The sequence below is a fragment of the Bombina bombina genome, chromosome 3 (assembly GCF_027579735.1).
Source record: "Bombina bombina isolate aBomBom1 chromosome 3, aBomBom1.pri, whole genome shotgun sequence".
Lineage (NCBI taxonomy): Eukaryota > Metazoa > Chordata > Amphibia > Anura > Bombinatoridae > Bombina > Bombina bombina.
The window spans coordinates 391,539,139-391,566,091 of record NC_069501.1 but is presented as its reverse complement, the minus strand read 5'-3'; positions in this window follow the sequence as shown (position 1 = coordinate 391,566,091).

Sequence of the window (26,953 nt, the reverse complement as noted above, 5' to 3'; positions counted from 1 at the left end):
TGGCAGAAGAGATGGCCAAAAGGAACAAAACTTTCCAAGAAAGTAATTTAATGTCCAATGAATGCATAGGTTCAAATGGAGGAGCTTGAAGAGCCCCCAGAACCAAATTCAAACTCCAAGGAGGAGAAATTGACTTAATGACAGGCTTTATACGAACCAAAGCTTGTACAAAACAATGAATATCAGGAAGAATAGCAATCTTTCTGTGAAAAAGAACAGAAAGAGCAGAGATTTGTCCTTTCAAGGAACTTGCAGACAAACCCTTATCTAAACCATCCTGAAGAAACTGTAATATTCTCGGTATTCTAAAAGAATGCCAAGAAAAATTATGAGAAAGACACCAAGAAATATAAGTCTTCCAGACTCTATAATATATCTCTCTAGATACAGATTTACGAGCCTGTAACATAGTATTAATCACAGAGTCAGAGAAACCTCTGTGACCAAGAATCAAGCGTTCAATCTCCATACCTTTAAATTTAAGGATTTCAGATCCTGATGGAAAAAAGGACCTTGAGACAGAAGGTCTGGTCTTAACGGAAGAGTCCACGGTTGGCAAGAGGCCATCCGGACAAGATCCGCATACCAAAACCTGTAAGGCCATGCTGGAGCTACCAGCAGAACAAACGAGCATTCCTTCAGAATCTTGGAGATTACTCTTGGAAGAAGAACTAGAGGCGGAAAGATATAGGCAGGATGATACTTCCAAGGAAGTGATAATGCATCCACTGCCTCCGCCTGAGGATCCCGGGATCTGGACAGATACCTGGGAAGTTTCTTGTTTAGATGAGACGCCATCAGATCTATTTCTGGAAGTTCCCACATTTGAACAATCTGAAGAAATACCTCTGGGTGAAGAGACCATTCGCCCGGATGCAACGTTTGGCGACTGAGATAATCCGCTTCCCAATTGTCTATACCTGGGATATGAACCGCAGAGATTAGACAGGAGCTGGATTCCGCCCAAACCAAAATTCGAGATACTTCTTTCATAGCCAGAGGACTGTGAGTCCCTCCTTGATGATTGATGTATGCCACAGTTGTGACATTGTCTGTCTGAAAACAAATGAACGATTCTCTCTTCAGAAGAGGCCAAAACTGAAGAGCTCTGAAAATTGCACGGAGTTCCAAAATATTGATCGGTAATCTCACCTCCTGAGATTCCCAAACTCCTTGTGCCGTCAGAGATCCCCACACAGCTCCCCAACCTGTGAGACTTGCATCTGTTGAAATTACAGTCCAGGTCGGAAGCACAAAAGAAGCCCCCTGAATTAAACGATGGTGATCTGTCCACCACGTTAGAGAGTGTCAAACAATCGGTTTTAAAGATATTAATTGAGATATCTTTGTGTAATCCTTTCACCATTGATTCAGCATACAGAGCTGAAGAGGTCGCATGTGAAAACGAGCAAAGGGGATCGCGTCCGATGCAGCAGTCATAAGACCTAGAATTTCCATGCATAAGGCTACCGAAGGGAATGATTGTGACTGAAGGTTTCGACAAGCTGTAATTAATTTTAGACGTCTCTTTTCTGTTAAAGACAGAGTCATGGACACTGAATCTATCTGGAAACCCAGAAAGGTTACCCTTGTCTGAGGAATCAAAGAACTTTTTGGTAAATTGATCCTCCAACCATGATCTTGAAGAAACAACACAAGTCGATTCGTATGAGATTCTGCTAAATGTAAAGACTGAGCAAGTACCAAGATATCGTCCAAATAAGGAAATACCACAATACCCTGTTCTCTGATTACAGACAGAAGGGCACCGAGAACCTTTGAAAAAATTCTTGGAGCTGTAGCTAGGCCAAACGGTAGAGCCACAAACTGGTAATGCTTGTCCAGAAAAGAGAATCTCAGGAACTGATAATGATCTGGATGAATCGGAATATGCAGATATGCATCCTGTAAATCTATTGTGGATATATAATTCCTTTGCTGAACAAAAGGCAAGATAGTCCTTACAGTTACCATCTTGAACGTTGGTATCCTTACATAACGATTCAATATTTTTAGATCCAGAACTGGTCTGAAGGAATTCTCCTTCTTTGGTACAATGAAGAGATTTGAATAAAACCCCAGCCCCTGTTCCAGAACTGGAACTGGCATAATTACTCCAGCCAACTCTAGATCTGAAACACAATTCAGAAATGCTTGAGCTTTCACTGGATTTACTGGGACACGGGAAAGAAAAAATCTCTTTGCAGGAGGTCTCATCTTGAAACCAATTCTGTACCCTTCTGAAACAATGTTCTGAATCCAAAGATTGTGAACAGAATTGATCCAAATTTCTTTGAAAAAACGTAACCTGCCCCCTACCAGCTGAGCTGGAATGAGGGCCGCACCTTCATGTGGACTTAGAAGCAGGCTTTGCCTTTCTAGCAGGCTTGGATTTATTCCAGACTGGAGATGGTTTCCAAACTGAAACTGCTCCTGAGGATGAAGGATCAGGCTTTTGTTCCTTGTTGAAATGAAAGGAACGAAAACAATTATTAGCCCTGTTTTTACCTTTAGATTTTTTATCCTGTGGTAAAAAAGTTCCTTTCCCACCAGTAACAGTTGAGATAATAGAATCCAACTGAGAACCAAATAATTTGTTACCCTGGAAAGAAATGGAAAGTAGAGTTGATTTAGAAGCCATATCAGCATTCCAAGTCTTAAGCCATAAAGCTCTTCTAGCTAAAATAGCTAGAGACATAAACCTGGCATCAACTCTGATAATATCAAAAATGGCATCACAGATAAAATTATTAGCATGCTGAAGAAGAATAATAATATCATGAGAATCACGATTTGTTACTTGTTGCTCTAAAGTTTCCAACCAAAAAGTTGAAGCTGCAGCAACATCAGCCAATGATATAGCAGGTCTAAGAAGATTACCTGAACACAGATAAGCTTTTCTTAGAAAGGATTCAATTTTCCTATCTAAAGGATCTTTAAACGAAGTACCATCTGACGTAGGAATGGTAGTACGTTTAGCAAGGGTAGAAATAGCCCCATCAACTTTAGGGATTTTGTCCCAAAATTCTAACCTGTCAGACGGAACAGGATATAATTGCTTAAAACGTTTAGAAGGAGTAAATGAATTACCCAATTTATCCCATTCTTTGGAAATTACTGCAGAAATAGCATTAGGAACAGGAAAAACTTCTGGAATAACCACAGGAGATTTAAATACCTTATCTAAACGTTTAGAATTAGTATCAAGAGGACCAGAATCCTCTATTTCTAAAGCAATTAATACTTCTTTAAGTAAAGAACGAATAAATTCCATTTTAAATAAATATGAAGATTTATCAGCATCAATCTCTGAAACAGAATCCTCTGAACCAGAAGAGTCATCAGAATCAGAATGATGATGTTCATTTAAAAATTCATCTGTAGGGAGAAAAGTTTTAAGATTTTTTACGTTTACTAGAAGGAGAAATAACAGACATAGCCTTCTTGATGGATTCAGAAACAAAATCTCTTATGTTATCAGGAACATTCTGCACCTTAGATGTTGAAGGAACTGCAACAGACAATGGTACTTTACTAAAGGAAATATTATCTGCATTAACAAGTTTGTCATGACAATTAATACAAACAACAGCCGGAGCAATAGCTACCAAAAGTTTACAGCAGATACACTTAGCTTTGGTAGATCCAGCACTAGACAGCGTTTTTCTTGTAGTATCTTCTGACTCAGATGCAACGTGAGACATCTTGCAATATGTAAAAAAAAAAAAAAAACAACATATAAAGCAAAATTGATCAAATTCCTTAAATGACAGTTTCAGGAATGGGAAAAAATGCCAAAGAACAAGCTTCTAGCAACCAGAAGCAATGAAAAATGAGACTTAAATAATGTGGAGACAAAAGCGACGCCCATATTTTTTAGCGCCAAATAAGACGCCCACATTATTTGGCGCCTAAATGCTTTTGGCGCCAAAAATGACGCCACATCCGGAACGCCGACATTTTTGGCGCAAAATAACGTCAAAAAATGACGCAACTTCCGGCGACACGTATGACGCCGGAAACGGAAAAGAATTTTTGCGCCAAAAAAGTCCGCGCCAAGAATGACGCAATAAAATGAAGCATTTTCAGCCCCCGCGAGCCTAACAGCCCACAGGGAAAAAAGAGTCAAATTTGAAGGTAAGAAAAAATGAATAATTTAAATGCATAATCCCAAATATGAAACTGACTGTCTGAAAAATAAGGAAAGTTGAACATTCTGAGTCAAGGCAAATAAATGTTTGAATACATATATTTAGAACTTTATAAACAAAGTGCCCAACCATAGCTTAGAGTGTCACAGAAAATAAGATTTACTTACCCCAGGACACTCATCTACATGTTTGTAGAAAGCCAAACCAGTACTGAAACGAGAATCAGTAGAGGTAATGGTATATATAAGAGTATATCGTCGATCTGAAAAGGGAGGTAAGAGATGAATCTCTACGACCGATAACAGAGAACCTATGAAATAGACCCCGTAGAAGGAGATCACTGCATTCAAATAGGCAATACTCTCCTCACATCCCTCTGACATTCACTGCACGCTGAGAGGAAAACCGGGCTCCAACTTGCTGCGGAGCGCATATCAACGTAGAATCTAGCGCAAACTTACTTCACCACCTCCATCGGAGGCAAAGTTTGTAAAACTGAATTGTGGGTGTGGAGAGGGGTGTATTTATAGGCATTTTGAGGTTTGGGAAACTTTGCCCCTCCTGGTAGGAATGTATATCCCATACGTCACTAGCTCATGGACTCTTGCTAATTACATGAAAGAAAACACCTTTTTTAGGGCATTGTCCTAAAAGTTAACAGCTCTTTTCCCCAGAAAAAAAAACAATTATACCTTAACATTACAACCCTCACCCACCGAACCCCCCAAAATAAAAAAACAAACTAAAAAAAAAACCTTTATCTACCCATTGCCCCGAAAAGATCATTTGTATGGGCATTAGCCTTAAAAGGGCAGTCAGCTCTTTTTAAGACCATCAAAATAAAAAAGCCCTAATCGTAAAAAAACAAAAAAACACTCCATCCAAAAAAAAAACAAAAAAAACACACTAACCCCAAAATCGGTACTTACCATTGCTGAAGTCCGGTGATCCCTCTTCTTTTCGGTGGCGAAAGGTCTTCATCCAGGTGGCTCCATCTTCCTCCAGTGTGGGACCACGTGGGTGTGGTGAAACGTACATTGGGTTTTTATGCTTGTCAATGATGCCACAGTGAGGTGGAGGACTTTTGTATCTAGCTGGTGTTTCTGTTACACAGACTGTTACAAGTTAAACTCTGAAGCTATTCTGCTACCATATAATTAATACACTGTTTAAATTGTTCGATACAGACCAATCCCCAGAGTGACTTTACACTGATATGTATATTTTAATATTATTTTAATATTCTTTTAATAAATTGCTTGCGTATTTTACAAGTGTTCCAGAATGCACTTAATAGCTAACTCAGTGGCTGATACTGAGTATGTGTAACATATACAGTTGTATTTTAGCTCCAGAGTATTAGTCTATTTTATACTGCACTGATACTTGTGTTTACGTTATCCCACTATCTACCTCTCTCTTTGAGCTTTTTATGTTTGAAAAAAAAACTTCAGTCACAAAGTGTAGAGACAGCTGTACCTGACAGTATTGTGAATTCTAGACTGCTTAAGACATGAGTTTTGTTAGCTCTAAAGAGTATACATCAATTCTATATTGAAGAATTGGAAATATCATGCAACGGACTTGTATATCGCTATTCACATATCCTTTTAATCACATTTGTTTTTCTGTTATTACTGTGTGTGATTTTTGTGTTTTTATCATTTAAAAACAGCTCCAGCACAGGGGTTTGAAAATGGCTCATTAGGAAGTGGTAAATATACATCGAAATGTATCCTTTAAATTACCCCTATACCTCTTAAATAAAGTAACCGAGTCCTCAGGACCCTTACTCAGGCCAGATATTCATTATATCTTAACTAGAGCACAGGTGAAACAATCAGCTCACCCTGATTATTTCACCTGTGCTCTGGTTAAAATACTCCAGCCCTCCTGTAGGCTTGCTAAAATAGCACAGTCTTACTGCTGGTGGCAGGTTGTTAAGGGGTTAATCATACTTTTACATTATATTATTTCATTATCATCATTAGGAGTTGTGAGCTGTTATTCTAAATAATATTTTTTACCCAGTAAGTTAGGGATGTGCTGATGATGAGTTTATGAAAACAAGGAAGTCGTGAGCAAAACATTTTTTGGAAACACTAGACTAGAGGGCTTAGTACATGAGTTATACATAGCCACCTGTTATCTGGTCTTTTTCCAGAAAGCTGTATATGTTCTATGATTCCTCTAGTACCTTTTTGGTGAAACAGGTGGCATAGGGATGGGGAACAGGTAAGGAGAAGAGGCCAGACACTATGGAGTTAATTATGGCACAGTCACTGCTGAGTGTCTTACAAGATTATCCCAGTTCTACCTATAAGGAATGCAATAAAGTGATTACATCAGCGTTATTAAAGGGACAGTATACACCATTTTTTTTTTACATTCTTTTTATTGAAGAACTACAGGTACAATGAATTAAGTGCATACATTGACATGTTAAGTCACAACGACATTACATTTCATATTATGAATTGAGCACAACATGTTGAATATTGATACAATATCAGTAGTGATACAGTTGTTATCAGAAAATACAAAGAGGAACAGCAGCTCATTTTCATAAAGTATAGCACACATGTAATCTGCTAGTTTAAGATTAGAAGATTGTTATAACATGGACCAATCCATGCAGTGAGGAGTATATCAACATTAGTTAATTATTATCTCATAATGCACCTGCACTTCTTAGTTTTTTAATATTAATTCAGTAACACACACCATAACAAACAACACAACACGTAACAAAACAATAAAATAAAACTCACTAAACTAAACATGTAAACTAAACAAAACCACACAGATCCCAAGTAGGTTCAGAGGTATGTGAACAGCTGCCTTAATAGGAAAGAGACGTATTGATATAATCCCCAGCCAAACATGTATGGGAAACCTGAATACAAAAATTGCTCAGCAGTTATTGACTGCTAAATTGTACTGTCAGACAAAAATCTTCTGATAAACATTAGGCTAGAGACTGACTGAATAAATGACCCATAATGAAAATTGTGGCTGCCTTAGTGAGTTAGTAAGCATGGCTGCCTCAATACTGCATGTATGTGCTTACTTACTAGTCGCTTAGTAAATATGAATGGTATGTGCATAGGCTACTTAAAATGATTAAACATGAGTGGCTATAATTCGAAGCAGGAGCTGGTATGTGTGTTGAGACCACAGTTTGCAGAGCCTTTTTTTTTGCTTCAAAGATATGTCTAATAAAAGTAGTGTTAACAATGATCATATTGTTAGTTGTCAAGATATAATACTAAACAGAGTGCTGATAATAAACAGTATATCATTACCTGACAGTAAGGCTACCTTAATAATGCATGTGTGTGATCACTTAATAGTTTCTTAGTAGATATGAATGGTATATGTATGCGCATAGGCTACAGCAATTGGTACATAACATTAACTTGCGGAACATTAATATTGTTAGAACAAATCCCTGGATGTGGAGATATACCTAATTGACATAAAATGAAAATGGGGCCGGTAGGGCTGCCTTAAAGTAAATATAAATCAGCAGACAGATTAAACTCACTCTGAAATAACATGAAGTTCTTTGTAGGAGTATATAGGTCTTATCTGAACTACGTAACTCAATTCAAGTTAAAAGCGTTGACTTTCCTAGAATCATGCGATTGATGCAATATAAATAATTTTGTTAATCCTCGTAACACATAAATCGGCGCAACACTATAGCGAGTACTATACTTGACAAGGCACTCTTCAAAGATCCTGTAGGAGATCCAAAAAAGCCATAAATTGAAATCTGCCCTCATTAAGAGAAGCTGTCCTGCTCTTTAGGTATTTACACCCCCAGCATTTCTAGAATAGTGTTATCAGGGACTGATAGAGAAAAAATGGGTTTCAATGTTTAAGCCAGCAGCATACGTGGCATACTTTGATATATCACTTCACACAAAGCAATATTCGGATCATTGTGAAACAGAACGTGACACATAAAAGCTATAACATAACTCACCAGGAAGCTAGATTTAAAGGTAATCAGGGAATATATAGTAAGACAAAAATCATGTGCATTTAAGTACATTTTGATGTGAGTGTTGACAAAATACAGCATCCATGCAGAAGTGAGTTCTAAACAGTTTCCCTGGTATAGGTCAAATATGCAACAGTCAGAAGGATGCATACTGTGGAGTGACCCAGAAGCAATTGAATTGGCCCCTAGTGATCCATCAACCAATTCCCATGCGGACTAAGAATAAATAAGTGTACCCCAGGGATTCAGAGGGTCTCTCATGGGGTTGTTAAGCATATGGATTTTGCTGCTCTCTATCTGCATGTGCCCCATCAATAGGCTTGTCAGATCCAGATTTGCTAATTGAACGTGCGCACATATTTTCAAGTCTGTATGCACATTGATCATGCCGGTCATCATGTACAGCAGTGAGCACCGGCGGTGCGACAGGGGTTTCAACCGCGTTCTTAGCAGGGTAAGTGGGGTTGTGGCCTATCTCCTTTTCAGAGCTTAGCCTGGAGTCCATGGTTGGAGCTGCAGTGGTCGCTGGAAAAAACATAAAGGACAGCAGTAAGCTGATTTTTGAATCCGCAGTTGGTGCTATGGCAAAGTTCAGCCAATCTATGCGAGAGGGAGATGCTCCGGTCACCAGAATTGTTACCGCTGCTCCCCTCTGTGAGGGAGCTGAGGCTAAAAGGCTGATGTCCACCCGTGGGCACAGCGCTGTGCTACCTATCATGCTCTGTAAGGTAGGATGGGAGATAGACTTCAGTTGTCGGCACGGCTGTTCCATTGCTCTCACTAATGCGCATAGGTTAGAACAGGACAGGAGGAGCCGGTCGAATTTAGGCAGCAGTATGGCCTTTATTTCATCCAAGGCATAGGTGTCAGTATACATTTCTTTAATGATGAGCCTCTCCATTGCTTAGGGTCAGAGTAAAATTATGTACAGTGTGGCGGGAAATACCCTGTCACTACGCCAAACAGCTTATTGTTTGTAACTTGCTTCTCGGGGCCAAGGGATAGTATGCCTCGATCCAGTAGAGTTCTCAGGCACAAATATTGCCAAGAGAGGGAAGGATGGCAATGGTTCTAGCCACTTTTAACTTCGAGCTACTCAGAGCCTCAAGAGTCAGTGGCCATCTTGGAACGCCGCCCACCGGAAGTCCAGTATACACCATTTTTAATATAACTGCATTGAATAGACACTACTATAATGAAGAATATGTACAAAGGCTGTATCTAAAAATCCAGTATAAAACCATTTAAAAACTTACTTAGAAGATCCCAGTTTAGCACTGTTGATGATGTTTGGCTGGGACACACAGTGAAAGGGGCTGGGAACACAAGAAGAGCAGACAGTCCCCCCTTCCCTCTAAATATAAAAAAGGCAGATTACATAAATAGGAGCCAGCACAAGTCTGTAAACACATGTATACAGCTGACACTGTGGGACTTAGGTTAGGAGTCTTAAAATCAGCACAATGTTATTAAAAAATAAGCAAAACCTATACATTTTTACAAAACACTAATAGATGGGCTATATAAATGGACCATCTACAAAACATTTATGCAAAGAAAAATCTATTGTACAATGTCCCTTTAAGTCACTGTCTGTTGCTGTTTATTCCTAAGAACAAGTAGGGCAAAAGGTATTTGGATAAAATTTCTAGCACAGGTAGATGGATTCCATGTTAGGCTGGTTGACCTTTTTTTTTTATTTGATTACCTGGTCCAAGTCAACTTTTATGTCATATCATAATCATAATCTAAATGTGTGCATGTACTAGATATATATGCTTGTCAACATTTCAGTTTAGGCAATTATAGCATGGGCAGAGAATAGACTGGTCTTGATCTGGGATGGATTGTTTCACATTCTTTTAGATAAGGGCTAAGACCAAGACAGTATTAAAGGGTATGAAATCATTTTTTTTATTATTTTTTTTTAGGTTGAAAAAAGGCATACAGAAAATATAAATCACAATGACACAGTAGGAGGATTAGGACATTGACAGTATGTAGCCTAATATTTACAGTATTCATTACATTTTCCTGTAAAGAAAACCAAGTACATTGTATGTAAATAATATGCCTAATGTACGGTATACCTCCAGATTGGTATAGGAGGTCACGTTTGGGCCTCAGGTAAAATTAAACAAGCTGTAGGAGGTGTTTACAAAAAGGAGATCCCTTTTGGATCCCAACTGGCAAACCTCTTTTTTTTTTTTTTTAAATCTAAACACAAGCTTCAATAACAGTCTAAGTAGTCAAACTTAACATATGAACAAACTTTCAGTAACGATCTAAGATAATCAGTATGTAGCCTGACAGTACTAGAACAAGAGTTTGGTTAGGCTAATAAACCAAGGACTTGTCACGGGGTTCTATTTAAGTGGAGATTAAATAACTAGGAGCCAACAGATAGCTAGAAATTAGTTTCAGGGTAGCAAGGTAGGAGTAAAGTAATATAATGGTGAGATGTTGTTCCTAATTAGTAGGGGGGGGTGAAGAATGAGAAGGGAAAACTATCTCTGAAACATAAAAAGGAAGAGTATGACTGTTTTCAGATTTATAATATTAAATATGGAGGAACAGACTATCTCCTGCTGTACTCAATGGAGGCATATACAATTTATTATATGAGCCAACTCACCTAGAAGGTGAAACTAGGCTTTAGAGGCATAAGCAAAAGTGTTGTTGTAACAGAGGTGTAGAATCCAAAGTGTATAGTACATAATAAAATTAAGAGATTAGCAGGGCATCTGTAGTCCATAGTTTTGAGTGTGAGTAATTTTGGGGGTCGATTATGAGTTATGTCCATAATATGTATAAGGACATGCATTAGAATATTTAAATTGAGATTGTGTATCGTGCCGTATCCTCTGGGGACATAGGGGCATATTTATCAAGCTCCGATTGGAGCTTGATGCCCCGTGTTTCTGGTGAGCCGCAGGCTCGCCAGAAACAGCAGTTATGAAGTAGCGGTCACAAAGACAGCTGCTCCATAACCCGTCCGCCTGCTCTGAGCAGGCGGACAGACATCGCAGGAAATCAACCCGATCGAGTACGATCGGGTTGATTTACACCTACTTTTCTGACTTCCTTGGGATGCTGAAATTAGTCCATAATGAATATATTTTTTAGTTGAACACAATATCAGAAAGCATTTTTCTTTTGTGCCCAATCAAGATGGTCAAACCTCTTTATAACTAAGGTCTAGTGGATCTAAGCATTTGCTGCCTTGTAAAGCCTATGAACCCTTGGCTGCAGCACAAGGCTAAATAATGCACAGAAGAGCATTCTAGAATACAAGAGCTTGATCCTCACTGGTGTTTACATGTATAGTGCCCCTGCACTTACTGATCTTCAGCCTTACTTATAGGCTAATATGCCCCCCACACACACAATATATAAAATGATGGTGTATGACCTTTGTCTTTCTTTTGCTTTCAAGGTTATTACATTCCTGTGCATCATATCTCTGTATTATTTTACAGTATAACTCCTTAGAAATTACTTGTAGCTTCAGGGAAGAGCCCGATTAGCCACAATGTATCCCAGGTATCTGTTGCCTATAGCTGTAAAGAAGGAGGTCTCCTATATTTATTGTATTTTCTTATCTTCTGATATATAAGGGTATAATAAATGTAAGATTGTTGTTTGTTTTGTGATATTCTGATATTATCACTTAGAAAACTATCATTTTGATTGCTATTTCTATCAAATTTGCATGCAGCCTCCCATTTATTTGATTTTACATCCATACCTTGCTGACATTATTACAAAGTGCTGAGTATGTTTAGGGTTATCAGCTGTACTCCCCAAAAAATGCTGGATGGCCTGTAGAAGGTGACTGTGTGCACAGTGATAGGTGAAGTCACAAATGAACCCTCTCTGAAGCTTATTGTATTGTGTGTTTATTGTAGAAATATATAATAGAGTGGCACAAATAGAAGGAATGGAAAACCACAAGAAAGATAAATAAATTATTAATATAATCTGTGTGGACAAATAACCTTGATTGTGACTTTGTTGCACCACTCAAGCAAGTTATTTATATGAACATCTTTTGATGAATATCTGTAGATAGCTGTAGAACAGACAACAGCAATAACAAATGATACAATAAACACTTCCTACAGTCCATCCACCACTTTTGTGGAGTACAGCTGATAACCCTAAACATACTCAGCACTTTGTAATCACTTCAGCAAGGTATGGCAGAAGATGAATGGATGTAAAATCAAATAAATGGGAGGCTGCATTGCAGAACACAGAGGGCAAAGCAAGTACAGCTGGCTGGTCTAGCACATACAGATCAGCTGAATGGCACTCTAAAATACAATTTTATAAAAAATGCTAGTTTCTAACATGTGTTTGACTGTGTTACAAGTTTTTCTTCTGTGCCACACTACATGAGGCTACAGCCAATGAGAAGCTGTCATACATATGTATGCTTCAATCACTGGCTGTATCCTCATTTAGAGCAGAATAGGGGGTGTTACCATATTCTCCTCTTACAAAGCTTTACAGGCGTCAGTCCACATACAAACATAAACATGCATACAAACACACACATACAAGCACATACACCCACATACACCCTTTGCACATACACATGCATACAACACACACACACACATAAACATACATACAAACACAAACATACAAGCACATACACCATGCGCACATACACATACATACATACAACACACACATAAACATACATACCCACATACAACACATATGTACATACAACACAAATACACATATAGATATACAAACACATTCACAAATATTTCAGGTGCAGCCAAAAAGTGGCATTAGGCAGGACACAAAATCCCACCCACCAATGCTTCATTTAAAAAATATGACATTATTTTTTCTATATGAAAATTACAAAATATATACACATAAATACCACCATACATAATGTAGAAAGGGATTATGGGATATAAATATTTATAATTACTCACTATGTGTTATATTCATACGTACAGTGAGTCTGTTCTGCTAGGTATGTAATAACAGCTATTTTCTTCATCCCTTCCACTTTGCATGTGTTTACTGTAAGCCCCCAGTACAATGTGTGTGCACATAGTTTACATTTCTATTTTTATTTTACAACCCTCAGTCAGTAGAGGACTGTCTGCAAACCACTTACACTTCTGACTCCGGTGTTCTCAGTTCTGGAGACAACGTACCGCGAGGATCCTCTGAGGTATACATTGGAATTCCTTATCCCAGACAAGATAATTCTGCATAGTGTACAGCATCAGGCTTGTGTGAGTATTTCTATCGGTTGGCATCACCATTCTTTCACTCATCACTTAGGTCAGTCTTATTATATCACCTTCATTCAATCTTATCTTCACCTTTCTTTGTTTTGTGAATCCAGTTAAAAATTCTGAATACCGTCTAGTAATGTTCTAAACAGAACTTTGTATGTAATCCAAATAAAATCTTACGTGATGTGTTTCATATGTCAGCATTTTGTTAGCCCAGAACGTTTGACAAGTGACAGTCCATTTAAAAACAAAAAACAAAACATATGACCTAACAATTTTTTTTTTATAACTACACTATTACATTACTACAGTACTACATTAAATATATGTATGTGATGTTGACCTAAAAAAGATTGTTTTATCAATGACCCCCCTTCCTCTGGTTAGTACTTGCCTCCTGGTCAAAAATTTGCCAGTCAGCCCCTGCCATTCAATAAGAAAGAGAAAACACACTATTTGAACCGTTTAACACCTTTATTTTACGGTTGTATTGTAAGACAAGTCATTTACTGGTTCTATTCACAGACATTGATTTTTACACAACTAAAAATTTTCACTATATATACCATTCCTGTGTCTCAAAACATGCTACATCACAGCATTTCTCTTTAAATTCCAGTCTTCTACATTATTATTATTTTTTTTTTTAAATACTAAGCTTCTTTCATTTTGGTAATTATTTTGATTTTTATGTCTTTCAGCACCATAGTCCTGATCTCTTTGACGCTATCTTACCCTGATCTGGATTTCCAGAGGATCCATCCCAGGATTACCCCCCAAGAGGAGTGTCCCTCCACAGACAAAACACCTTAGTGGTAAATATGAAACCAAAAATGCATTTTTGATTAAACAGAACACATTGTTAGGACCCAGGTAAAGAAGGGGCCATGGCGTGGCACCTGGGCTTATCATCATTTGGCCAACTTGGTTTGGAATGCATTTTTTAATTTGGCCAACTGTTGTAACTAACCCTTCTGTTTTCCTATGCACTATGTCAAACTAAAATTGCAGAATATATAAATGTGACCAAAAACTTACTTAGGGTTTACATGTTACATTGTGTATGTTCACTGTTTACAATGTCTTCAATCTATTGTTTGTGTTTTATGTCATTTCTACGTTATTATTCTTCTTCAACCTGCTATTTATAGTTTGATTGACGAAAAATATACCATGTGAGTATATTTTGAATTCCAGTCTTCTACATCATTGTTTTTTTTGGGGGGGAAATGTAAGCTGCTGTAATTTTGTTCATTATTATGATTTTTATGTCTTTCACCAGACTCCTGATCTCTTTGACGCCATCTTCGCCTCATCTTGATTTTCAGAGGACCCCTCCCAGCATTACCCACCAAGAGGAGTGTCCATCCACGGACAAATCAACCTAGTGGTAAATTATTTGAATTATAATTGTATGGTTGTTTTTTGTGCTGTTTACAAGTAGCACACAGAATGTTGTCTGTCAGTGTGTGTATGTATGTCTGTAATAGACTCTTTGTGTGTGTTTATAACGTATATATATACGTATTGGGAGAGTCTGAATGAAAGCATGCGTAATGCAAGCCAGATGGGACCTTATATTATCATCCCCCAGGCCCTTACACTGTTTGAAGATTTATGTGAGCAAGCTGCGTGTGTGTGTCTGCATATATATAGAATTTCTATCTAAAACTAATTAAAATTAGGTTTCACAGCAAACCTCTCATATTGTCATGCACTTGGATAGTCTATATATGACTTTATTTTTATGGGACGTATTAGTATTCATACACTATGACAGGCGTGGGTCATTCAGAAGAGGGGGTCTGTGGAGGTGATTATGTAAGTGTCACATCCTTCACCAAACTGGTTATTTATTCTGCAACAGACATCTTGTCTGGGAGACATCACCTCTATATTGTCTAACGATTTGCAGAATGCCAGTGAATACTATTATTGGATATTTTAATTGTATTGGGAGAGAATGAATGAATGCACGTGTGATGCAAGACAGGTGTCTGTGGAGAGGAGTACATAAGTGTCAGTTCCTTCACCAAATCTTAAACTTGATTGCATAAACTACAACTTGATTGCGTTCATACACTATGACAGGCGTGAGTCATTCAGAAGAGGGGTCTGTGGAGGGGATTATGTAAGTGTCACATCCTTCACCAAACATGTTATTTATTCTGCAACAGACATCTTGTCTGGGAGACATCACCCCTATATTGTCTAACGATTTGCAGAATGCCAGTGAATACTATTACATATTTTAATTGTATTGGCAGAGAGAGACCCAGAGAGACACACACACACAGAGAGAGGCACACACACATAGAGAGACACACACACACACAGAGAGACACACACACACACAGAGAGAGAGAGACATACACACACAGAGAGAGACACACACAGAGAGAGACACACACACACAGAGAGAGAGAGACACACACACACACAGAGAGAGACACACACACACAGAGAGAGACACACACACAGAGAGAGAGACACACACAGAGAGAGAGAGACACACACACACAGAGAGAGAGAGACACACACACAGAGACACACACACACATAGAGACATACACAGAGAGAGAAAGAGACACAGAGAGAGAGAGAGAGAGAGAGACACACACACAGAGAGACACACACACACACAGAGAGACACACACAGAGAGAGAGACACACAGAGAGAGAGACACACAGAGAGAGATTTATATGAATTGAATTTATATGAATATAGATAAATGATAGAGAGAAATTATGTTTGCTACATATGTCATTGTGTGTTTATATGTATGTATGTATGTATGTATGTATCTATCTATCTATCTATCTATCTATCTATATATATATATATTAATATATAACAATCTATTTTTACATTCCATAGAAACAATGTCCTTGTGCATTGTTAAAGAATGCCCCAACTCGAGCAAGTCGACGAAGCTACATCTACCGATAACGTTACACGTATTTCCAAGAAGTGCACAAAGCATCCGTCTGTGGTTGACTGCCACAGCGCAATTTGAACATTGCATGGATGCAATGGTAGATACTGTAATGGAGACAAATAAGACATCACGCTATCGTATGTGTTCTCTACATTTCACACCTGACAAATATTATCAAAATGGTTTGAAAAAAAGTCTTCTCAGAGATGCAATTCCTAATGTTTTTGGTAATCTTCTGTGTGCGAAAATACTGCGTTTGCAACAAGAATCATCTGCTGCGCCGACATTTACAACAGCACACACCAACGCAAATACCACCAAACAAATTTTTTTAATTTCTTTGAAAGATGGTAAACCAATCGAAACATTGTGTTGAGTTGTCGGATAACTGCAATTCCACTTCGAAAACAATACAGCCTGTCTACAAGGATGCATCAAGTTACACTTCAATAGATATGGTACATAGAGGAACTCAGAGTGACAGCATTCATAACAGTGTTTCAAAATCCACCCAAACTCACTCAAATTTGCGACCAAAGAATGTGTCTACATACACTCATGATTTAATCAAAAAGAAAGATGCATACTGTTGGACAATGTGTCACCTCCAAGAATTTGAAAGTAAATCTGTTCAAACTATGATTGATACCAACAAGGTTGGAAAGTACTTTCAATGGCGATGTACTTGAAGAAGACCTAGCACCGTTGGTGGCCAGTATGTCACCTATATACCCAGTTTCTGCATTGGATACTTCACTAGTTACTGATGTTGAAATAATGGATGACACAGTGATTTCCGAAAGTGTTGGAGAAAATTTGTTACTTAAAGATCCCAACTACAGTCCAGAAACGACCATGTCTTCGGAAGCTGATATGAGCCACCAAGAAAAAACAACAGCAGAAGATTTTTCCAAAGAAAAAAAATATCTGATATTTAATTCATGCTTGGATTACCTTTTGCAATTTGTTCCTTGTCAATTTCAACAATGCAAAGCTCCTATAATTGTGAGAAATAAAAGACAGCTGGGAAGCATTCTATTTGTGACCGGCGAGTGTTTGGCAGGACACCAAACTAAATTATGGCAAAGTCAACTGACTATTGGACAATTGCCAGTTGGGAATCTAATTATTTCTGCTGCAATACTATTCAGTGGCAACCATTTTGAAAAAATAAATGCATTTCACATGTTTCTTGGTTTACAAAGTATAAGTAAACCAACATTTTATAACATACAGAAGAGATACCTGTTGCCAGTGATTGACAATCATTACTTGAAAGAAAGGCAAAATATCATAATTAGTATGCAAGACAGAGGAATCACTTTGTGCGGCGATGGGCAATGTGATAGCCCTGGATACAGTGCAAAGTATTGCACATATACGATGATTGAGGACAAAAGCAAAAAAAATATTGATTTCAATGTTGTCCAAGTCACCGAAGCATCCTCATCGGTTGCTATGGAGGCAAAAGCATTCAGGAGATGCATGAGTAGCATTATCAATGAAAATTTACTTGTTCTACAGGTCGCCACAGATCGTCATATTAGTATACGCAAGATTATTCAAGAGGAATATCCTTTTCTGAAGCATCAATTTGATATCTGGCATTATGCCAAAAACAGCCATAAGAAACTAAATGCTGTAAGCCGCAAGAAAAACTGTAGAGAACTAACACCCTGGGTACCCGTAATTGTGAATCATCTGTGGACCTCAAGCATGGTATGTAAAGGGAATGATGAACTCATGCGGGAAATATGGCGATCTTGCTTGTATCATACATGCAATATACACAATTGGGAAGGTGGCACATTCATTGAATAGTGTACACATGACGATCTGGACAATGAGGAACAATGTGAACGTCCATGGTTGCTTCCCAAGGGAAAGGCTTTTGAATCTCTTCAAGAGATTGTTTTTGACCCAAGGATGGACAAAGATTTTAAAAGTCTTTCACAGTTTTGTCATACCGGAGCAATAGAGGTATTTCACAGCCTGGTACTCAAATATCGGCCAAAAAGAGTCCACTTTAAAATGGATGCTATGGAGGCCAAGACTAAACTTGCTGTTCTTGCCCATAACAACAATACAGAGAGGATCCAAGAACGGATAAAAAGAGAATCCATAGGAGGCGGGGCTTGGCCGGTCTGGAAGATGGCTGTGTGATTCAGTAGCTCCCATGCCCTGTTACCCCAAACCCAGCCTTTATAGTAAGCATTGACAACAGACATCTAAAAAATAAGGGGACACATCTCATGTCACAACAAAGAATCTCAAAGCGAAGTCAGAAAAAGAATCACAGCAAGCTGCAAGGAGACTTCGCGCTGCATCCAGCGATACGCAGATCAGAAGGCCGCAAACATAAGGGAACAAGCCGTTGACCGCACACACGCATAGCCATGAAGCAGCAAAGCATATACCCCCAACGGCACAAAACAGCCACACGAAGCTGCGGGACACACAGAAGGAGAGGAGACGGAGGTGATAAGAAAGTCCCGGCTTTGAAAAACGAAGCCGTGACACCACGTGGCCTTCCGTTACTGAAAGAGACACAGCGCTACGGACTGGGGTAAGACTGCATGAGCAGTAGAAAGTTTAAAAAAGAAAACAGGCACTTAATGAAGGGACGAAACAAGTACAATTAAAGCCCAATTAAAGCAAAGTAAGCAGTGAATAAGGCAGCACCTAAGGCAAATAGGGCCCTAAGCCTATAACCATCAGCACCATTGTTATATAGGGACACCACAAGAAGGTACACAGCCCACATCCCTGAAAAGACATTGCAAGATAACTAGGCTGAAACAAAGACTTTATTAACACAGAGGTGGGAAAGGGATGGAAATTAGACAGGGCAGATGGAGTATTACAGGGGAAAACAAAACAGCAGAGAAAAAGAAGACGACGCCATAGCACAACCTGACCGCATATACCACATAACTATACTCCTATTTGCACTGTCCTAGTGAAATGCCAGGCCGTAAACCTAACAAAACTGAAAGCACGCCACGCTCTAGAATGCTACAGCATTACTTGAAACCAATTGAAACACCGTTAGAGAGCTCACAGGCCACCATTAACAAAGGCTCACAAATGGAGATAATGACAGAAGAAGCAAACAGGCCACAAGACAACACTACCCTCACAAGAGAGGATATTCTACCATTGTGCACCAAGAATGATCTCAAAGAGATAGTAGCAGAAGTGAAGAACTGGTGCGGAGAACTAAAGAGAGATGTAACAAGAGTAACACAGAGAGTCACAACATTGGAAGAGAGCCACAACAACATGGATACAGACATCCAACACATGTCACGGATGGTATACGACCAGGAAGAGACCATAGGCCACCTCATGGAAAAAGTTGAAGACATGGACAACAGGGGAAGGAGAAATAATTTAAGGGTACGTGGTATTCCTGAAACAATCCAACAAGTAGCACTCAAGGGTTGCTTACAAGATTTATTTAGGACAGTCAAAGGCGACAACTGTGCCCCAGATATGACAATTGAAAGAGCACATAGAGCACTTCGGGCTAAGCCTCCCCCTAAAGCACCACCGAGAGACGTAATACTCAAATTATTAAATTTTAAAGATAAAGAAGAAATAATGAGACATGCCAGACTGAAACAAAATATTACACACGTGGGAAACCGCATACAGATTTTTCAAGATCTCAGCCCAATCACCCTTCAAAAGAGGAGAGAGTTGAATTACATCACAAGGACACTGAGAGATAACAAGATTGCCTACAGATGGGGCTTCCCGGTCAGCATCATAGCAAGCAAAGACAACTCCACGGTGTTTTTTAAACACAAGGAAGATCTCCCTCACTTTTGTGAAGTCCTGAAAATCAACATACATCAGCTGGAAACCGCAGAACTTGATGAAACAAGAAACACAGGGCGTGGGAACAATCCACGCTCAACTCAGAAGAATGCTCCACATCACTCAGAGAAATCTGCTCAGCTTGAAATGTCAGGGGAGGAAGATTCTACATCGACCTCCTGACATTATATTTGTCTTTACAAGGACTATAATAGTATGATTGTTGACCCAGAACAGACGAAATAAGGTCGTATGCTTACAATGTTTAATCTTTTATATGATTCTTTTTTACAGGTTGGGTTTGGGGGCAGGGATATTGCCTCAATTGTATTGTTTTGTTACACACCAGAGTTTATTGTTAAACGTAACACAGTGTTCTAATTCAAGTTAGAGATTTTGTTAGCTCAGACATCTCAACGAAGTTACCGACAAGCACAGTAGGGAAGAGAGGGTAAGAGGAGGGGTTTTCTCACGACCTGGTGGCCACAATATAACAAAGCACATAATTAGATTTCTCCAGCACAACACAACTATAGTTCCTTAACACGAGATAACACTAGATAATAACAGCGCCATTGAGTGCCAGATTCCTTAACACATAAACTACCACCATTAGATATATAAATAGCCACACAGGCTGAACCAAATAACCAATATCCATATCACTAAGAGGCAGGTGGGAGAGGGACATTGAAAAATAGAGACGTAGTGAACCACAACAACATGCAGTATAAAAGACTTAAAATATTTTCCATAAATGCGAAAGGCCTAAACAGCCCAGAGAAGCGTTCCATAGCATTCAACCAGATGCATAAGGACCTGGGGGACATACTGTACATTCAAGAGACACACTTTAAGAAGGGAAGGGAACCCAAGTTTTTTAGCAGTAGGTATAAAACAGCTTTCACAGCATCAGGGCCCACAAAAAAAGGAGGGGTGGGCATCTTCCTGAGAAACAACATCCAATTTACCCCGACTAATGTCATTAAAGACCCCAAAGGAGCGTACTTGCTGGTGACGGGCTTACTCTTCAACACGCAGACTACTCTAGTTAATATCTACCTGCCGAACACAGGCCAACAAACCCTGTTCAAACAAATTGCACATCTAATAATGGAACACTCTAGGGGGATTATCATACTTTGTGGGGACTTTAACACACCACTAGACCCGACACAAGACACGTCAATGGGCAAGACCAGCACATCACACAGAGTGATAAAATCCATAAACTCACAACTACAACAACTCAAACTACATGACGTATGGAGGGTGCAGCACCCACACACAAGGGACTATACATTCTACTCACACCCGCACAACCTATTCACTAGAATAGACTATATTATCACAGATCAAATAGGACTAGCACTAGTAGATGATTCCACAATCATGCCGACCACCTGGTCAGATCACGCTCCAGTACAATGCACAATTAGATGGCCAAGTATACCACCCACACCGTTTATGTGGAGACTGGACGAATACATGCTGGACAGCCCACCGACCCGTATGGAACTGGACAGTACCGTAGGCCATTATTTTAGGGAAAATACTAACGAGGACACAAATATGTCAGTAGTGTGGGAAGCACATAAATGCGTTTTACGGGGGGAATTCATAAAACATAAGGCCAGAGACAATAAAAATAAAAGACAGTATGCAAACTCCATGACCTCACAAATCAGATACTGGGAAAACGAGCTAAAGAGACAACCCACAGACACTGAGATGCTAGGCAACTTAAACAAAACTAAAGCAGAATACAATAATTACCTAATAAAGGAATATCAGAGAAAGGCAACTAAGTTGCAGCAAAGATACTTCGATGTAAACGACAAAACAGGATCCTCCTTAGCGAAAGCTCTAAGGAGACGGCAACTAGACTCACAAGTATACAAAATGACAGACATGTCGGGACACATACAAAAAGACAGCGTACAAATAGCAGACATTTTCAAACAGTACTATGAAAACCTATACAATATACAGACAGAGAGCACACAAACCGACATAGACGGGTTTTTAGCTGACACTCAGCTCAAAGAACTAAGCAGTGAAGACGCAGAATCATTAGAGACCCCAATAACACCAGAAGAAATAAAAACAGCAATCAAACACATGCCAAATGGCAAAAGCCCAGGCTCAGACGGCTTAAGCATTAAATACTACAAAACGTTCATACACCAATTACTAACTCCACTAACCAAACTTTTTAACTCCCTACTTGACGAAAAAGGCTTCACAGATCATATGCTAGAGGCACACATTACAGTTCTTCCCAAACCAGGGAAGCCTCCGGACAAACCTGAAAGCTACAGACCCATCTCACTCCTTAACTCAGACATCAAAATATTCGCCAAAATACTAGCCACGAGAATAAATAAATATCTTCCTGACCTGGTCCACACGGACCAGGTGGGATTCATACCCGGTAGGGAAGCACGTGACAATACACTCAGGACCTTTCAACTGATTTCATACGCGCAAATAAACAACATACCAATGGCCTTAATCTCAACAGACGCGGAGAAAGCGTTTGATAGGGTTAATTGGCAGTTCCTCAATTCAGTTCTCCGCAAAATGAAATTTGGCGACATGTTCATCCGACTGATTTTCACCTTATACAGAGCACCCACTGCAAAAATAAAAGTAAATGGGCTTCTCTCGGAGAAGCTCATGATCAGAAATGGCACTAGACAGGGATGCCCACTTTCCCCAATACTTTTCGCACTCACTATAGAAGTCCTTGCCCAGAGAATTAGGGACGACAGACTGATTACGGGACTAGACATTGCACCCAGACACTACAAACTGGCGCTTTATGCCGATGACGTCCTCCTCACACTGACAAACATAGACACTTCCTTGCCCAGGGCACTAGATCTTTTTAAAGCATATGGAAGGGTATCGAACTTCCAACTGAACCTCACTAAATCAGAAATATTAAACATAACATGCACCAAGGAAAGCATGAACAACACACTACTGAGATGCCAACTCAGACAACAAGACACAAAAATGAAGTACTTGGGTATCTACATGTCACCAAACCAGCAAGAGGTATTCCAGGCAAACTATAGACAACTAGAGAAAGAACTAGTGGCTGATATGTCCAACTGGAAAACCAAAACAATATCATGGTTGGGGAGGATAAATGTCATAAAGATGAACATTATGCCAAGAATTCTATATCTACTACAAACAACACCCATACCCCTCCCACACCATTACTTAAATAAAATACAAACACTAATAGAACAGTATGTATGGGGAGGCATTAGACCACGTATCCCCAAGAAAACACTCTACTTACCAAGGGACAGGGGAGGACTGGGATTACCAAACCTGGAGAAATACAAGCAGGCAATCACTTTACGCATCCTGTTGGACTGGTGCTGTAATGACCAGAATAAAGCGTGGGTGCAACTGGACCGAGCCTTGTTAGGCACGGGCAATGCGGGAGGCACGGCTTGGCTAGCTAGAAAAGACAGACCACAAGTGACAGAACTGTTCCCACTTTATGTAGACTTTTTTCATAACTGGGACAAACTTCTTAACACATCGGTAAACATATCCACACAGACCTCGCCCCTGACACCCATATGCCAGAACCCCGCTTTGCCGTGGAATTATAAGGAACCCGACATGACAATAAACATTCCATACGGGAAAAGGGCACTCGCAGCTTTGATGGAGGGAGGTAGACTGGAAACACTCGAACAACTAAAAGAAAATGAAGTAGGTCGAAATATGAACTGGCTAACACACTCACAGTTAAACCATTTTCTGACAACACATAACCAAAAACACAACCTAACCAGACAAACCACCACATACGAGAAACTATGCCTGAGGGACACACCGACAGACCATGCAATATCAATACTATATAAGCTACTTATAGTAGAGGACTCCCATACGATGCCAACCTTTACTAGGGCATGGGAAAAGGAATTAAACCTGGAAATTGAGCCACAGGAATGGCTGGCAGCATTCCAAACCACAAAAAAATCCTCAATTTCTGCCAGAGTTCAGGAGTCAAGCTATAAATTCCTATCAAGGTGGTACCTCACACCAGTCAGGCTAAAACAAATATATAAAACTACCACAGGGAAGTGCTGGAGGGAATGTGGAGGCGAAGGCACACTAGCGCATATATGGTGGGATTGCCCAAGCCTAGACCGTTACTGGACGGAGATACTGGAGTATATCAGGCTAGCAACAGGGAAAACACTAGAGAATAGTCCCAAGACACTACTGTTTCTTTCCCTACCCAAACTGGAAAATAAGGCTGTGGCCGCACTCAGATTAGTTATGTTAAATGGGGCAAAAACATTAATTCCGAAAAATTGGAAAAGCAAAACAGCGCCATCGGTTGAGGAATGGAGGAGACAAGTGGAAACTTTATTGCATCTAGAAAGATATCACCACATACAGGCAAACACGTTAGACATGCATGAATATATGCTAATGAGATGGAAGGAATGTCAGAATCCAGAGGCCACCAGACAGTAACCTCATAGGTATAGAATACACAATGTAGTGCCAGGCTAGAGACAGTAAGGAAAAGTAGCTTACACATATATTATTGGGACTAATATCCCAAAGAAAATGGACTACATCCAAATATTGAAATAAAGGCTATTATAATCCAGAAGGGTGGGATGGACACCTACTCCTCTATTTAGATTTAACACTTTAAACTTAACACACCACATTGAAAGTTACAGTATAATTACACTAAATCTTATAGAATATTCCGTTTGCTTACCATTGTTGTGAATAAAAAGTTAATTATGGATATTAAATCTTTATGATAGAATTGTAACATTAGAACCCTTTAGGGGGAATGGTTTGAAATATTTGTATAGTGACTCGCAAAGAACCTCTGTAAGAGGAAAAAGAACAAAGGACTTACGGAATTCAGGACTATACAGTTTAAGTTGAGAACTCACTGAAAGAACTGGTCACTTGTTGCTAATACTTGCAAATCAGAGACGCTTTGTGTAGAAATTGCTTACAGTTATTGATCACTTTTTGTCAACTTCTAAACATGTTAATATTGTTTGTAAAACCAATAAAAAATTATTAAAAAAAAAAAAAAAAAAAAAAGAGAATCCATAAACAGTGGAATTGTGGGTGCACTAAAATTCAAAGCTGTGTTTCCAAAAAGCAAAAGTGAGTGGCAGATGAGACCTATATATGAGTAAATGAAAATGGATCATATATATCCCATGATTGCTGATGTACTACGTCTTGCTTGTGGAGATATGGAAAGTACCTGGGAATCTCGCAATGCATTATTGCCTGACAATATTGCTTCCATTCCATGTCCAAGTAAAGAAACACTTCTGTTGAATAAAAAGTCACGTTTCCTACCAAAGTAAACCTTACTCTCATTCATCATTGCATGTATCTCAATCCAATAATTTATTTTTGATTGGTCTGTTTGAAGTGTTTTTTATTTTAATGTACCGAACTTTGATTGCTTATTTTTTTGTTATTTGAATAAAAAAATGATTTGAGGACATGTGTGGAATTTTTTTTTTCTCTTTTATTTCGGCATTTAAACTACGAACAAATGTAGAGCAATTGTAAACAATAAACTTTATGATTTAATAAAATATGATAATTTAACTTATAACAAAGTGCAAACTGTAGATATAGAAAAATAGTAATTCAATCCCATATCATGTCATTAGTGGGACCATCTTCATCCACATTTCTAAAACCAATGTAAATATTATCCGGTGCCGGAAAGTGTTGTCTAATCATCTTAACAACACAAGACGGGATTGGTTTTATTTTGACGAGGCCCAAGACGGCCATGTACGTGAAGCGTAAATCTTCGGTAGGCTACACGACGGTAATCGCTGCACAGAAAACAAATTAGTTAGTTTAATGGTATAGAAAAGGTCAACGGTTTCTTGTAATGGTATAGAAAAGTCAACGCTATAGAAAATGTCAAACACAAGCATAGCAAAAAGAAATTTTTTCCGTGGTTACAACTGTCAGAAAAAAAGTTTAAGGGGTTATACTATATCCCTAGGCGTTCTTTGACATTGTCCACAATTACAACACTCGGTGTTCACAGTACTTTCCAGTGAATTGATAGTGCTCTGTTGTGTTTTCATAGGGGTCCATCTATGTGTCTGTCGACTATTTAAAATATCTGTCAAATACAGGGAGTGCAGAATTATTAGGCAAGCTGTATTTTTGAGGATTAATTTTATTATTGAACAACAACCATGTTCTCAATGAACCCAAAAAACTCATTAATATCAAAGCTGAATATTTTTGGAAGTAGTTTTTAGTTTGTTTTTAGTTTTAGCTATTTTAGGGGGATATCTGTGTGTGCAGGTTACTATTACTGTGCATAATTATTAGGCAACTTAACAAAAAACAAATATATACCCATTTCAATTACCAATATAGCCACCTTTCTTTGCAAGGACACTCAAAAGCCTGCCATCCATGGATTTTGTCAGTGTTTTGATCTGTTCACCATCAACATTGCGTGCAGCAGCAACCACAGCCTCCCAGACACTGTTTAGAGAGGTGTACTGTTTTCCCTCCTTGTAAATCTCACATTTGATGATGGACCACAGGTTCTCAATGGGGTTCAGATCAGGTGAACAAGGAGGCCATGTCATTAGATTTTCTTCTTTTATACCCTTTCTTGCCAGCCACGCTGTGGAGTACTTGGACGCATGTGATGGAGCATTGTCCTGCATGAAAATCATGTTTTTCTTGAAGGAT